The 10,904-nt window shown below is 38.5% G+C and overlaps 2 long non-coding RNA genes across 3 annotated transcripts; both read left to right on the top strand.

Annotated features, from left to right (window-relative positions):
* The first annotated feature begins 295 nt into the window (after positions 1-295).
* LOC148691646 (uncharacterized) lies at positions 296-2,602 on the top strand. Of its 2 annotated transcripts, none has more exons than XR_015955174.1 (3): positions 296-721; positions 1,013-1,118; positions 1,938-2,602. It is a non-coding gene; the product is annotated as an uncharacterized LOC148691646 (long non-coding RNA). The 2 variants fall into 2 exon arrangements; XR_015955175.1 differs by having other exon boundaries at positions 1,921-2,602.
* A 7,628-nt stretch (positions 2,603-10,230) lies between these two features.
* LOC148691645 (uncharacterized) lies at positions 10,231-10,904 on the top strand. The gene is made up of 3 exons (XR_015955315.1): positions 10,231-10,329; positions 10,621-10,666; positions 10,865-10,904. It is a non-coding gene; the product is annotated as an uncharacterized LOC148691645 (long non-coding RNA).

The raw sequence follows: 10,904 nt of genomic DNA, 5'->3' as shown, positions 1-10,904 counted from the left end.
AATTAAATATAATAGCATAAATAAAAAGCTACTATTTTTTTTAGTGACAATGAGGAATCAATTAAATTAATATTTTTTATAAAGCCACGAATTTTAAATTCCTAGATTCTAAGAAATGAATTGTTAGCTAGCTTGAGTGGATAAATCTATATATATAAAGTGAGAGCCCTAAAATGGTGAAGCTTTCCAAAATACCAAAATTGTCCCTTTGTTTCTTTCAAAATCAAAACCCCAAAAATTCAAAAAAGAAGGACAAAGTGGTAAAAAAACCATAACTGGAAGAGAGAGCATCAAAGCGGAAGTTGCAGGATAAGGAATGAGAATTGCAAACGTGGGATTCAAACAACCCTCCACGTTCTACGAACTACCAACCAGATCAAAGCCAGCACCTCGATTTCAATTCCTATTCTTTCACATCCTTCCCCCTCACTCCCAACACCATCTCCACTCCCTTTCTCGCTCTCTCTAAAATCTAAAATTAAATCACGGTGTGTTTCTGAATGCAGGGAAGAGGAATTCTCGAAATTTAGCTTTGCGCAGGCAAAGTGTGGGCTTTGAGAGCGAGCCAAAACTATCTAGCAATTCGATGGAATCGGAGAAGGAATTTCCAGGGTTGAACCAGAGCCTGTACTCGACTATTGAGCCATACAGTTCCCGGTTTCTTAAGGTTTCGAATATCCACACAATCTATTAGGACTAGTCTGGAAATCCCCATGGCCATGTGAATTTTGATTCTTCTTCTTAATAAACAACTTAGTTTTTGCATTTTTTGTTCGAATTCAAAGTTTTTTATATACAAATTTGAAGCTTTTCTTCAAGCGTATTAACTATATAGTGTAATTCTTCAGTTATTAGAGATTCCGAAATTTTCAAATCCTCTCAAAGTAGTAGGGATTTGGAAATGAACTCTGCTAGAGAAGGCGGCTTGCATTGAAATTACCCTAATAATAGTGTTGGGTTGGGAATTTTGTACTGGTATTTTATTTAATATGTTTTGAATCTTATCCTGCAGCCTGTAGTTTTTCTTCATGGGGTTCAGGAGGAGGAACTTCACCAAGTATTCAAAGCAATCTAAGATTCTTCAATCCCGAGTTTTATCGATCATTCTGTTTGATCAGGTTGCTACTTCACCATTTATGATAAGTTATTAGATGCATTTTAGTTTGTCCTACATTTGATAACTGAATTATTTCGTTATTGCTAAAGAGGTAAGTTTTACGCCAAATTGCGATGCAAGGTATGGAACTCGATAGTTTGATGAGTCTGAATTATTTTTTTTATTAGCGTTGTTGCTACTTTTTTAATTATGCTTGACTATTAGTCAGCTTGATCGGGGATGTAATTATCAGAGAAATTACAAATCAAAGTATGATCGTTGTGAATGCCATATGATTGCAACGGCCATATTTTATCGATTCAAGTGTAGATTAAACAAAGAAATAGATAAACAAATAAGAAAAAACCATGTTTATGTGTAAACCATGTGATTGTCATTGAAAAAACTATAGGTAACCCTCTAAAAATTAATAGACGAAGTCAATGGAATTGAGAGCTATGTAATCCAAGTCTCAGTTGCATATGTTATTGGTGCATTCAAGAGCTAGCTAATCGAGGAAGAAATTCACAGGTTGATATAAGTTGTCTGCAAAGCATCATAACCTGGGTAGAAGCACTTTGCTTTTCTCTACCCTCTTCCATACAATTAGGATTACAAGTTGTTTTAGATATTCAGTTAATTTTGAAGCCATTGTCAACCTTTTAGTTGCAAAGTTTAATTTATCAATTATCTACTATATGCATAGAATTTTAACTTTTTTCCTTTCAATTTTCGGTCAAATGTTGGTAGCATGATTATAATCCCTAAGCTAATTAACATATATATTTTGGCGGAGTATCTAACAGAAGTTTAATTTCAAGCAGTCATTTTTCTTGGACAGATTGTTGCGGAAAGAAACATTTGACAAAACAAATTAGTTCGTTACTTATATAAATGAATTGAGACGAAGAGGACTGCATCACGCAAAAACTGAATCATCTCAGTCTTTCAAGTCTCAAGTTTTTCCTTTTTTTCCTTCTCTTTTGTCTTCTTAGTGTTTGATTTCTTTTTCCCCCTTCGTCTTGCATTTTAATTTCAGATTATAGAAAATCTATTGTAGGGAGCGGATGGAAAGAAGCACGACCCGTATTGCGAAACCTGGAGGAAGAGATAGGTAGAGCAGCATTTTGTTACTTTGGATTCACAACTATGTACGCTCTTTCAAAGTACTTTTTATGTTGGTTTTTGTAAATTGATATATATATATATATATATATATATTCCATCTTTTGTATGTTTTATTTTATTTCAATTTTTTATGGAACTGTTACAATTTCCTTATTGAAGAATAATTTGTACTAGATATTAGAATTCCAGGGTATATATGAATTGCTCGCTGCATGAGAATCTTTTATTTTTCATAATTAATTTTGTTAATTCAATATTTTCATTTTAGCATTCTAATTGGTTTTGGAGACTGCTTTTACAAAATTATGAGTTTATTTTGTCTAATAGCAAGACATTTCATGAGTAAAGAAGAGAGCCATTGGAGAGTGCTCATATAGGTTGCGATAAGGTAATTGCTTTAAGTTTACTGATATTTATCATTTGGGGTTTATTTTATTTTATTTTTATTTTTTATGTTCTTGCAGATTTATGATTAAGGTTGGGTATTTCTTGCTAATGATTATATGATTGAAGCTGGTTTTAACTGATTCATTTTTCGCCCTTGATGTTGGGCAGTTGATTTTGGGGTACAAAATATTGTTTTTTTTAAGTGATCGAATCAAATTTAAGGACTAATCTTTTTTCTTCAATATCTATTAACGTGCTAATTACTTCTCTTTTTTTATTTTTTATTAACATTCTAACAAAGTTCTGCTTAGATATCTTCATAACAACATGCCTAGATTCATCATTAATCGGTGAATTTGACATCATGGCACGTATGCCCTAAATAGTTTAATTTTCATTTTTTGTATGTATATTTTGGCTTTAAAGTTTTCTTAGTTTTTTTTTTTCTTTTATAATTTAAGTTTCGGTTTTCATTTTCGTTAGCTTAATTTCTTTCGTTTTAGGGGCTCAAAAACCGATTGAGAATGACACAAGCAGAGACAATTTGGGTACAAACTCAAGTGCAAACAATAAAATTGGTCAAGTATATGTCTTACAATTGTGTTTTTAAGTAATTGCATTTAGAGTTCTAATATTTGGTTTATTGGAACTTATTTAAATTGCTCTGTGCTTTATCTTCTTCTTCATTTAATAGCTTTATCAGTTCCTTATGCCTTCTTTTTACGTTCTTATTTCGGAGAACTTTGTATATTTGGTTGTATTCTTAAAGGAATTTTTTTGCTTTACTCTTTGTACATATATATCATGGAACTAGAACAAAGTATGCCTACATGCGGTTTGGTTTCAGTGCATTTTACCCACCAAAATAAGAAAAGAGAATAAGTGGCATGGAGTTTGTTTTTCCTTATGTTGATGTAGGAGAAGTTGCTTTTTTTTTTTTTGGGTGTTACTAGATAGTGGAAATCAAACCGATAAGTTTTGATTGCACAAAGATAATGTTTTTGCCTCACGTATTATTTTGTAGTGTCATAAAACAATATGCTTATAGATGCATACTTCTGTAAGTTATCAAGACAGAGAAATTTTCATTTTATTCTTGGTTTGCATTAAATGTAATACAAGTGTATACATGCACCATGATTTTTATTCTGTTTAGAAATATACTACTATCGTATACCTATTTACCATTTTATTATTGCATAAGAGTACAAAATATTGCAAAGTAACTTCTATTCAACGTTGTCCAACACAATAGTAAAATAAATTGTCTCTTAACATTGTATTTCTAAGTCTAATCCTAAGGTAAACCAAAAAAAAAAAAATAGTGCAAGAGCGCATGTAGAAAGATTAGATAATTTGGTGCGTATTTGTCACCAAAAAAAAAAAATATTTGCAATTCTTTCTCCTTTTGGTTCTTTTATACTGGTATATTTCTTGCTTACATGGTTGTGCTTACTGCTTCTCAACAGAAGGTAAAAAAAACGCACATTGAAGGCATATATTAAAAAGATAGGAGGAAAGATGGATGTTGGCCTCTCACAAATTCAAAATCAAAAACTTCGAAATGGCCCTCACATGCACAAAATATAAATAAGCAGTTAAGAAATAAGGAAAAAAAAAATAAAGCAACACATTTTCAAGGGCTGATAAAGAAATGCCTCTCGCACGCGCAATACATTAAAAATATATCTTCACAATTACAATGAAAAATAACTAACTCGAGACATCTTTGGCAATGAGATTCTATTTATTTTTAGTAATCAATTCATAATTAAAATAATATCTAAATTAACAAATCTTTGGGGCGCGTAGCGCCAATGATGCAAAAATGCCTCTCTCATGTGCGTGAGCAAGTGCGGAGAGGTTAGTATTAAATAAAATGAAAAATGCTAAGTTGGCAATTAATCAAAGATTTTAATCAAATTTTATAAAGGAACATATGTTTAGTCTAAACAAGTTGCAAAAAAACAAAAACATAGGGGATTCTAATTACTCCCTTTTTTTAATCTAAATTTGGGTTTTCCTCTTCAACAGAATCTTCCTTCGTGGACGGCCGAGCTTGGTGCACTGCTAGCCCGTGCTTCTAGAATGGCTAGCAACTCCAAGGCTCTCACTGAATCAGTGCTTTGGTGAAACTTCAAAAACTCATTGATTGCTCGGTGATGGACATCTTGACCGGTAACCATCTTAACACAGTCGATGAATGTCTCAACGACATGGCTGTCGAAGGGTTGGTTAGTAATGGAAGTGTTAGCCATTTCTCAGCCCTACCTGAGAAGACCCGCTATTTCTTTGGAATTTTTAAGAAAGCACTTCAGGTCGAGAAGGATCGTGAGCAGGCTTCCAATACTCAAATCATCATTGCACCAATTTTAGATCAGACCAAGGGAAAGAAAGATAGCATGGCCGTAATCGGTTGAGAGATTTCTGAACTAAGGGCGCATATATCCGTCTTGGAGGAAAGCAAAAGCGAGCTAACCTCTTAGCTCGAAATAGACTATGAGACTCATTGACCAAAGCTGGTTGAGTATGCAGCAGCAGAAGAAGATCCAAACTTTTAAAGCGGGCAGGGGTGTTCGACAGGCTGATATCATAATGGGGGAGATGAAGTGGTTAGAACTGAAAGTGACTTTGCAAGCTTTCATCCCATATTCTCTATGATTTTATAATTTCTTTTACCAACCCCGAAATGTGGCCAACCCGAATATTCCTGTAATCTTCGCACAATTTTAATCGAATTTGGCCATGCAGGTGACATCTTTGATCACATTCAAGATAATCTTCGCTCAAAATTTTTAAACCCAACGACTCCAAGTATATGCGCCAAAAGTGTAACATTGAGACCGAGAGTGTTTTGTTGCTCTCTGTCCCCCAATTTTTTTGAGCTTCGGCTTGCCCAACCAAAAGGTAAAGGAAATAAATTGCCTACAATTTTTTCACTAAGTACATCACTTTCTTTTCTTAGAATATCAACTTCTGCAGCCAAATGACCTAGGAAATGAAATCGATTGATTCTCTTGACCGAAACCACAACCTCTCGGCGAGAAAATGAGGAACCAATCTCATTTCCCACAACTCGACTCTTTTATTCTTTTTTTATACAACAGAAATTTAAGCGGACCAAATAACCAAAGGAGGAGGCCAAAGATGCTTTTTACTTGGGCAATCTCCTATTATATCATCATCTTCTATCTATTTTGTTTCAGGACTTGACATGAAATAACAAGTAGCTTTTTCACGATTTGGGGCTGAGATGGTTTTTTTTTCAAAGATACTTTGCCAATTTTGGCTTTTAACTTGAACAACCTAGCCAAATGGGTTCACTCCATATCAGATTTATTTCCAATAATCATATTGATTGACACGGTCTTTACGTCTGAGGTCGTGTTTCGGCTTTGTGTGTTATTAGAACATACCTCTGAAAAATCATCTTCTGAGCCAATTTTAATATTTGGCTCAAGAATTTTATGACAGCCCGTTCCGGAATTTTCGAACCGTAAGGGTGAAATGACGATTTTGCCCCTAGTATGATTTTTGGTTGTGTGGTTGTTTTTGGTTTGTTGTTAGCAAGTTGTGGACCACACACACACTCTCCCATATTTCCCTCACCCTTTCCCTGCCCTGCACCCTGTCCCGAGCCCTTTCTCTCCCCCATTCCTTATCCCATTTGTGCGGACATGCCCCAAAACCCTCCAAACCTTCACAGATCGAGGAAACAAAGTACATATTCATGCTCGTGAGGTCCGTAGGAGCCCAACCATACCCATTTCAGGTAAGGATACCTTCGTTTTCACGTCGTAACTTGGGATACCCCGATTTTGTCACTGTTCATGCACACGTTAATTCTTGTGTTTTTGGGAATTTCAAGCTTGGAGGAAGCTTGGTGAGGTCCTTAGCAGGCTCGGGGTGGTTCGTTTGAAGGTTTTGGACGTCGGGATCGTGAGTTTCAAAGTTGGCCGGAGTTGGTGGAGTTTTCCCGGCGAGATTCCGTGGACTTTAGTGCTTGAAATTGGTATGGATTTGTTCCTCTCGTTGTAAGCTTCATTTTGGTACCAATTTTGTGAAATTTGGTTGAAAAACGAAGAAGACATGAAGATTTGAAGTTTTCACGATTTTCCGGCGCCGGAGCCTCGTCGGAGAAGACGACGGAATATTCCTTCAGTTTGGACGGAATATTCCTAACGGCGTTGACAGAATCCGTTAAAGTTAACGGAATATTCCTAATGGCGCAAACTGACGCCGTCAGCATGCCAGGCACGTGCCTGCGCGTGGCCGGCGCGTGGGGGCGCGTGCGACGGTGGAAAATTTTTCTAAAAATATGGGGATGTTCCTGAGGTTGAGTAGGTCACGTTGGTGTATTCATACACCCCATTTGAGCTTTGTATGAGAAGTTATTTCATAAGGTTGGTTATGAGCTTTAAAATTAACGTTTTTATAGTTGTTTCACATATAGGTGAGACCTATCCCGAGGACGAGCGCGGTCACTCGAGGCAAGGGGGTTACGACCCTTCTACATACCAGTGAGTGGGCTTTTGATTTTCCGTATATACCTATATACTCATGTTTTTCCCAGAAATTGATTTGAAACGTTTTTTTGTTTATATGCCATGTTTATTGGTTGCCATTTATTTACGCATTATTAGTCATATATATATACATATGTGTATTGGTGCCGTGGACGCACAAGTAAGTGTCGGGTAAGTACGATTTATGTTTATGTTACGTTCAGTAGTAATTAGTGATGTACTGAGAGCTCATAACCTGCACCCCCGGTGTTAGTGCTCCCGCCCAGAGTTGGGCACAGTCCTTCATGTGATGTTCACCTCCCGCACCACATGCTCATCTTGGATCCAAGTTAGGTGCACAGTCCTGTCGTACAAACCACTTTAGGTTGTTCCGACTCGTAGGTGACCCGCGATTAGTCGCCCAGCCTTCACATGATCGTAGCACTTGAGCGTATATATATATATTATACCCAGTCCTGTCGTACAGACCACTTTAGGTGGTTCCGACTCGTGTGCAGGTACAGTTAGTGAGATGGAGATTTGAGCTCTAGATTCAGCCGTACAGGTCACGTTAGGTGACTCCGGCTGACAGCTTACATAGCAGTGATTTTGACATTACCTAAGCACTTGCATATATTTCGAGGCATTTGGCATGGCATATTTTCCGAGCATGATATATATATATATGTATGTATATTCTATTTTCTGGGAGGTATACAGGTTTTACGATGAGGGGTTAGAACTTAGTTATGAAATGGTTTTTGAAAAGCTTTGTTTTTGCCCACTCATTCTTTTGTTTTGCGCCCTTCCAAGTTCTAGTTGGCTAGCACGTTTGGTGGCTCCCCTGAGGATTTCCCCAGCATATCTGATAGATTATTACCAGTGTAGGACCACCTTCGGGTGTGCTTTTGTAGTGTTGTTTCTCCCAGACTGCATTAGGTCTTCGTGCTTTGAACGTTATTTTCACACTTGCGCTTGCACATGTATGTTATTATTTTGTGTAAAGCTGGTTTTTATTTATTCGTACCATGTTAATATTATTTTATTAGCTTCCGCACTGTGCACATGGTTACGTCACTTCCTCGTGACGGCCAGCATGCCCTGATCTCGATCGGGGTGTGTCAATTTGGTATCAAAGCCTAGATTTTCGCAGTCCTGTACTTTTGTGAGTATTCTAATGGTTTTGGTGTCTTCTGTCAGAATTATGCCGCCTCGTCGGGAACCACGGTGCTCTGCTGAGCCTAGTTTCCCCGATGTAGCTCAGCTGGGGGAAGTTATCCCTACAGCTATTCATTCAACGCTCCGCCCTCCCCAGAGGACTCCTCTGGAGACTATGTATAATTTGAAGTTGGATAAGTTCGAAGGCAACGAGGGCTTTGAGGGTGCGGAGCGGTGGGTAGAGCATATTGAGAAGACTTTTCGTGTTTTGCATAATCAGGGGTATCTCCCTGTTGAGAAGTGGGTAGAGACGACCTCGTGGTTTTTGGGTAAGGATTCTGCATCCTGGTGGAAGCAGGAACTTTGTCGTTTAACTCCAGCGGAGAGGACTGATTGGGATGTTTTCAATGAGTTGTTAAGGAGAATGTTTGTGCCTCCTGAGTATATTGACCGTAAGAAGCAGGAATTTACTGAGTTGAGACAGGGGAAGCTGACAGCAAATGAGTACTACTGGAGATTTACTGATTTGTCTCGCTATCATCCAGATGTTGCTGGCAATCCTGCAGAGATGCTTTGTCGTTTCCGTTTAGGCACTAAGAAGAAGTGGCGTTCGATGGCGACCACTACCCCTTGTGATACCTACCAGGAGTTTTATGAGATTCTGTTGAGAATTGAGGATTCAGAGAATATGCCGAGCGAGAGTGAAGAGGAAGAGAAAGACGGTAATCAGAGGAAAGATGATAAGGGCAAAGGTCAAGCTTCGCTCGGACCTCGTCGGACCCAGAACTTCAAGAGGGGTGGCACCAGTTCTAGCTCTTCTAGCTGTGGTTTTAGCACCACTGGCCAGGGCCGTGGTGGTAAGTTTGCTGGTGGTGCTAGAGGCCAGAGACAGGGTGATGGTGGTAGAGGTAGGGCCCCAGTTTGCCGCAGGTGTAATAATCGACATTTTGGCGAGTGTAGGCGGGGCAGTGGTGGTTGCTTTACTTGTGGGCAGATGGGACATCGGGCTGCAAATTGTCCCCAGAGTCAGCTGAAGCCCCAGCAGACTTTCTTGCCACCACCTGCACCGATCCAGCAGATTCCTGGTCCTGGTAGTTATGGGCAGACAGGCCGAGGTGGTGCCTTTTACTATTGGGGCGATGTTGTCCCTTATGCCCCGGGACAGTATCAATATCCTCAGGATCCATATTTTCAGGGTGGTTATCCTCAGTATTCTGGTGGCTATATGCCGTATCCTCCAGTCCCAGCAGGCGGGTCTCAGTGGTTTCAGGGAGGATAGACGCAGCAGGGGGAGATTGCTTCGAGTAGTGCGGGGTCTTCGAGGTAGTCTGGTCAGCCCAGTCAGGGGCGTGGTACTCAGAGTTGTGGTGGCCAGATGAGCAGAGGTCGAGGTGGACGACAGCAGGCCCAGGGGCGTATTCATAACATTTCTCTACAGGACACTCAAAACAATCCAGACTTGATTATGGGTACGCTAAATATCCTAGGTTATTTTGCTAGAATATTAATTGATTGTGGTGCTATATCTATATATATAAAGGGAGAAGGCCAAATAGGTGAAGCATTTCAAAATGCCAAAAAAGTCCCTTTGTTTTCTTCACAACCAAACCCAAAAAATTTCAAAAAATGAGGATAAACTGGTAAAAAAACAATAACCGCACAGAAATATGTACTGAAAAACCACCATGTTCACTTTTCTACGTAGCAGTTTCTATTCAGTTTTCAAACCCCCCACAACCTTTTATCATAACTTCTCTGCTTCATTTGTTCAGTTACAAAATTCTGATCTCCGTACATCGATCAACCTCTTCTCCCAATTCGAGCACTTCTTCTCTCTTCTTTCTAATGCTTTGTCTTCGTTTCGGATGAACTTGCTCTAACTCAGCCATTCCCGCTGGTTTGAAACCGCCACCACCGTTACGTACCAAAAGGACGGAGGAGATAAGTTTTTCCTTAAAGAAAGCATTTCGTGGACGTCCCTTGGTGTGTTCGATAAGGTTTCTCAAGCTCTCTACAATGTCGGCCTCAGCCAACCGTCTCTGGTTCAAGTGCCAAGTTCAGTCCTAACCCTAATTTTTTCTTTCATTCCTCAATTTTTTTCCATCCGAGCAATGAAAAATTGAACTGGGTTTTCAGATTGTTGATCCCAATTTGTGAAATCGCTTCAAAGTTTGAATTTTTTTTATTACTGTGTTTTGCGTTTTTGTAATTTTTGGCTGCTATACATACTGTCTATACTTTCAAGGAAGGTTGTTGCTGCCAAAACTGAATCACCACGTTTAGGATGGATGTTGTTTTGATCAAGGATTCCCCTGATTAGGTTTTCATTGCAATTTGGTTTTATAGTAAATGCAATTCCGGTTCCTAAAGCTGAAAGAGAAGGTTGGCAAAGGTATGTTTACAGCTATATATGTTGTGTTGCCTTCAAGTATGTGATTGGGCTTTTGTCTTTCTTCCATTTCAGTCGTCTATTTTCCTTTCAATTTTCATGAAAAATAGATTTAGATGTTAAATTTTTCAGTGCACAGGTTCATATTTAATCCCTTCTATCTATAATGGAAGTTTATAGGGTTTATGCTTTGGTTTATAGTGATGGAAATAAAGTTGTTGTGATGAAGACCTCCCTCACT

This window comes from Pyrus communis, chromosome 13 (assembly GCF_041283825.1).
Source record: "Pyrus communis isolate YQ-2024b chromosome 13, ASM4128382v1, whole genome shotgun sequence".
Taxonomy (NCBI): domain Eukaryota; kingdom Viridiplantae; phylum Streptophyta; class Magnoliopsida; order Rosales; family Rosaceae; genus Pyrus; species Pyrus communis.
This window is presented reverse-complemented; position numbering and strand designations above follow the sequence as displayed.